The following is a 6,000-nucleotide window of genomic DNA, read 5'->3' on the forward strand; positions in this document are numbered from 1 at the left end:
ACCTCCACGCCAACGGTGCTTCGCTCTTCTTTATCTGCATCTACTTACACATCGGACGAGGCCTCTACTACGGCTCCTACCTATACAAAGAAACCTGAAACACAGGAGTAATCCTCCTACTCACCCTAATAGCAACTGCCTTCGTAGGGTATGTCCTACCATGAGGACAAATGTCATTCTGAGGGGCCACCGTAATCACCAACCTATTCTCAGCCATCCCGTACATTGGGCAAACTCTAGTAGAATGAGCCTGAGGAGGATTCTCAGTAGACAATCCAACCTTAACCCGATTCTTCGCCATCCACTTCCTACTGCCCTTCCTAATTGCAGGAATCACCCTAGTCCACCTAACCTTCCTACACGAATCAGGCTCAAATAACCCACTAGGAATCGTATCAGACTGCGACAAAATCCCATTCCACCCATACTTCTCCATTAAAGACAGCTTAGGGCTTACCCTAATAATCACCCCTCTAATAGCACTAGCCCTATTTTCACCGAACCTCCTGGTTCTTGGAATCCTAGTTGGGAGTGGTTGGCCACATGAGATGTACAGGATTTTTACCTGTGATTTAGTCTTGACAAGGCTATGTAATTGGTTTACTAACGTCTCATAAGAAAGAAGCATGAGCGGTTAATGCAGTTGGCTTGAAACCCATCCCCAGTGGTGCCAGTGCACTCTCTGAACTCACTGAAGTGCATCCCCAGTGGTGCCAGTGCACTCTCTGCACTCACTGCACTGCATCCCCAGTGGTGCCAGTGCGCTCTCTGGAGTCACAGCACTGCATCCCCAGTGGTGCCAGTGCACTCTCTGGACTCACTGCAGTGCATCCCCAGTGGTGCCAGTGCACTCTCTGGACTCACTGCACTGCATCCCCAGTGGTGCCAGTGCACTCTCTGGACTCACTGCAGTGCATCCCCAGTGGTGCCAGTGCACTCTCTGGACTCACTGCAGTGCATCCCCAGTGGTGCCAGTGCACTCTCTGGACTCACTGAAGTGCATCCCCAGTGGTGCCAGTGCACTCTCTGCACTCACTGCACTGCATCCACAGTGGTGCCAGTGCGCTCTCTGGAGTCACAGCACTGCATCCCAAGTGGTGCCAGTGCAATCTCTGGACTCACTGCACTGCATCCCCAGTGGTGCCAGTGCACTCTCTGGACTCACTGAAGTGCATCACCAGTGGTGCCATTGCACTCTCTGCACTCACTGCACTGCATCCCCAGTGGTGCCAGTGCACTCTTTGGACTGACTGCACTGCATCCCCAGTGGTGCCAGTGCGCTCTCCGGAGTCACAGCACTGCATCCCCAGTGGTGCCAGTGCACTCACTGGACACACTGTACTGCAACACAGGTGGTGCCAGTGCACTCTCTGCACTCACTGCACAGCATCCCCAGTGGTGCCAGTGCATTCACTGGACTCACTGGACTGCATCACCAGTTGTGCCAGTGCACTCTCTGGACTCAATGCAGTGCATCCCCAGTGGTGCCAGTGCACTCTCTGGACTCACTGCACTGCAACACAGGTGGTGCCAGTGCACTCTCTGCACTCACTGCACAGCATCCCCAGTGGTGCCAGTGCATTCACTGGACTCACTGCACTGCATCCCCAGTGGTGCCAGTGCACTCGCTGGACTCACTGCAGTGCATCCCCAGTGGTGCCAGTGCACTCTCTGGACTCACTGCACTGCATCACCAGTGGTGCCAGTGCACTCTCTGGACTCACTGCACTGCATCCCCAGTGGTGCCAGTGCACTCTCTGGACTCACTGCAGTGCATCCCCAGTGGTGCCAGTGCACTCTCTGGACTCACTGAAGTGCATCCCCAGTGGTGCCAGTGCACTCTCTGCACTCACTGCACTGCATCCACAGTGGTGCCAGTGCGCTCTCTGGAGTCACAGCACTGCATCCCCAGTGGTGCCAGTGCAATCTCTGGACTCACTGCACTGCATCCCCAGTGGTGCCAGAGCACTCTCTGGACTCACTGAAGTGCATCACCAGTGGTGCCATTGCACTCTCTGCACTCACTGCACTGCATCCCCAGTGGTGCCAGTGCACTCTTTGGACTGACTGCACTGCATCCCCAGTGGTGCCAGTGCGCTCTCCGGAGTCACAGCACTGCATCCCCAGTGGTGCCAGTGCACTCACTGGACACACTGTACTGCAACACAGGTGGTGCCAGTGCACTCTCTGCACTCACTGCACAGCATCCCCAGTGGTGCCAGTGCATTCACTGGACTCACTGGACTGCATCACCAGTGGTGCCAGTGCACTCTCTGGACTCAATGCACTACATCCCCTGTGGTGCCAGTGCACTCTCTGGACTCACTGCACTGCATCCCCAGTGGTGCCAGTGTACTCTCTGGACTCACTGCACTGCATCCCCAGTGGTGCCAGAGCACTCTCTGGACTCACTGCACTGCATCCCCAGTGGTGCCAGTGCACTCTCTGGACTCACTGCACTGTATCCGCAGTGGTGTCAGTGCACTCTCTGTACTCACTGAAGTGCATCCCCAGTGGTGCCAGTGCACTCTCTGGACTCACTGCAGTGCATCCCCAGTGGTGCCAGTGCACTCTCTGGACTCACTGCACTGCATCCCCAGTGGTGCCAGTGCAATCTCTGGACTCACTGTAGTGCATCCCCAGTGGTGTCAGTGCACTCTCTGGACTCACTGCAGTGCATCCCCAGTGGTGCCAGTGCACTCTCTGGACTCACTGTACTGCATCACCAGTGGTGCCAGTGCACTCTCTGGACTCACAGCAGTGCATCCCCAGTGGTGCCAGTGCACTCTCTGGACTCACTGCACTGCATCCCCAGTGGAGCCAATGCACTCTCTGGACTCACTGCACTGCATCCCCAGTGGTGCCAGTGAAGTCTCTGGACTCACTGCACTGCATCCCCAGTGGTGCCAGTGCACTCTCTGGACTCACTGCACTGCATCCCCAGTGGTGCCAGTGAAGTCTCTGGACTCACTGTACTGCATCTCCAGTGGTGCCAGTGCACTCTCTGGACTCACTGCACTGCATCCCCAGTGGTGCCAGTGAGCTCTCTGGACTCACTGCACTGCATCCCCAGTGGTGCCAGTGTACTCACAGGATTCACTGCACTGCATCCCCAGTGGTGCTAGTGCACTCTCTGGACTCACTGCAGTGCATCCCCAGTGGTGCCAGTGCACTCTCTGGACTGACGAAGTGCATTCTCAGTGGTGCCAGTGCACTCTCTGGGCTCATTGAAGTGCATCCCCAGTGGTGCCAGTACACTCTGTGGACTCACTGCACTGCATCCCCAGTGGTGCCAGTGAAGTCTTTGGACTCACTGCACTGCATCCCCAGTGGTGCCAGTGCACTCTCTGGAGTCACTGAAGTGCATCCCCAGTGGTGCCAGTGCACTCTCTGGACTCACTGCACTGCATGTCCAGTGGTGCCAGTGCACTCTGTGGACTCACTGTACTGCATCCCCACTGGTGCCAGTGCACTCTCTGGACTCACTGTACTGCATCCCCAGTGGTGACAGTGTACTCTCTGGACTAACTGCAGTGCATCCCCAGTGGTGCCAGTGCACTCTCTGGACTCACTGCAGTGCATCCCCAGTGGTGCCAGTGCACTCTCTGGTCTCACTGCACTGAAGCCCCAGTGGTGCCAGTGCACTCTCTGGACTCACTGCACTGCATCCCCAGTGGTGCCAGTGCACTGTCTGGACTCACTGCACTGCATCCCCAGTGGTGTCAGTGCACTCTCTGGACTTACTGTACTGCACCCCCAGTGGTGCCAGTGCCCTCACTGGACTGACTGCACTGCATCCCCAGTGGTGCCAGTGCGCTCTCTGGAATCACAGCACTGCATCCCCAGTGGTGCCAGTGCACTCACTGGACTCACTGCACTGCATCACAGGTGGTGTCAGTGCACTCTCTGGACGCACTGCAGTGAATCCCCGGTGGTGCCAGTGTACTCTCTGCAGTCACTGCGCTGCATCCCCAGTGGTGCCAGTGCACTCACTGGACTCACTGGACTGCATCCCCAGTGGTGCCAGTGCACTCTCTGGACTCACTGCACTGCATCCCCAGTGGTGCCAGTGCACTCTCTGGACTCACTGCACTGCATCCCCAGTGGTGCCAGAGCACTCTCTGGACTCACTGCAGTGTTTCCCCAGTGGTGCCAGTGCACTCTCTGGACTCACTGCACTGCATCCCCAGTCATGTCAGTGCACTCTCTGGACTCACTGAAGTGCATCCCCAGTTGTGCCAGTGCACTCTCTGGACTCAATGCACTGCATCCCCAGTGGTGCCAGTGCAATCTCTGGACTCACTGTAGTGCATCCCCAGTGGTGCCAGTGCACTCTCTGGACTCACTGCAGTGCATCCCCAGTGGTGCCAGTGCACTCTCTGGACTCACTGTACTGCATCACCAGTGGTGCCAGTGCACTCTCTGGACTCACTGCAGTGCATCCCCAGTGGTGCCAGTGCACTCTCTGGACTCACTGCACTGCATCCCCAGTTTTGCCAGTGAAGTCTTTGGACTCACTGCACTGCATCCCCAGTGGTGCCAGTGCACTCTCTGGAGTCACTGAAGTGCATCCCCAGTGGTGCCAGTGCACTCTCTGGACTCACTGCACTGCATGCCCTGTGGTGCCAGTGCACTCTCTGGACTCACTGCACTGCATCCGCTCATGATCGGAGGATTCGGCAACTGATTAGTCCCCCTCATAATCGGTGCCCCCGACATAGCATTCCCGCGAATAAACAACATAAGCTTTTGACTCCTCCCCCCATCATTCCTCCTACTACTAGTCTCATCCACTGTAGAAGCTGGCGCCGGCACAGGCTGAACTGTCTACCCTCCCCTAGCAGGTAACCTTGCCCACGCCGGAGCTTCAGTAGACCTGGCTATCTTCTCACTCCACTTAGCCGGTATCTCCTCCATCCTTGGGGCCATCAACTTTATCACCACAGCCATCAACATAAAACCCCCCGCACTCTCACAATACCAAACCCCACTATTTGTCTGATCCGTACTAATTACCGCCATCCTACTCCTTCTATCACTCCCCGTACTCGCCGCCGTTATTACAATATTACTAACTGATCGAAACCTAAACACCACATTCTTCGACCCCGCTGGAGGAGGAGACCCAATCCTGTACCAACACCTATTCTGATTCTTCGGACACCCAGAAGTCTATATTCTGATCCTACCGGGGTTCGGAATCATCTCACACGTAGTCACGTACTACTCAGGCAAAAAGGAGCCCTTCGGCTACATGGGAATAGTCTGAGCCATACTATCCATCGGCTTCCTAGGATTCATCGTCTGAGCTCACCACATGTTTACAGTAGGAATAGACGTTGATACCCGAGCCTACTTTACATCAGCCACTATAATCATTGCCATCCCTACCGGAATCAAAGTATTTAGCTGACTAGCCACCCTGCACGGAGGAACAATCAAATGAGACCCCCCCAATACTATGAGCTCTAGGATTTATCTTCCTATTTACCATCGGAGGATTAACAGGAATCGTTCTTGCAAACTCTTCCCTAGACATCGCCCTGCACGACACGTACTACGTAGTTGCCCACTTCCACTACGTCCTATCCATAGGCGCCGTCTTTGCCATTCTAGCAGGATTTACTCACTGATTCCCACTACTCACTGGGTTTACCCTACACCAAACATGAGCAAAAGCCCACTTCGGGGTAATATTTACAAGAGTAAACCTAACGTTCTTCCCCCAGCACTTCCTAGGCCTAGCAGGAATACCCCGACGATACTCGGACTATCCCGACGCCTACACACTATGAAACACCATTTCCTCCATCGGCTCCCTAATCTCAATAGTAGCCGTAATCATACTAATATTCATCATCTGAGAAGCCTTTCCGGCCAAACGAAAAGTCCTACAACCAGAACTAACTACCACAAACGTTGAATGAATCCACGGCTGCCCTCCCCCATACCATACTTTCGAGGAACCGGCCTTCGTCCAAGTACAAGAAAGGAAGGAAT

This window comes from Anser brachyrhynchus (assembly GCF_964034855.1).
Source record: "Anser brachyrhynchus genome assembly, chromosome: 9".
NCBI classification, from domain to species: Eukaryota; Metazoa; Chordata; class Aves; order Anseriformes; family Anatidae; genus Anser; species Anser brachyrhynchus.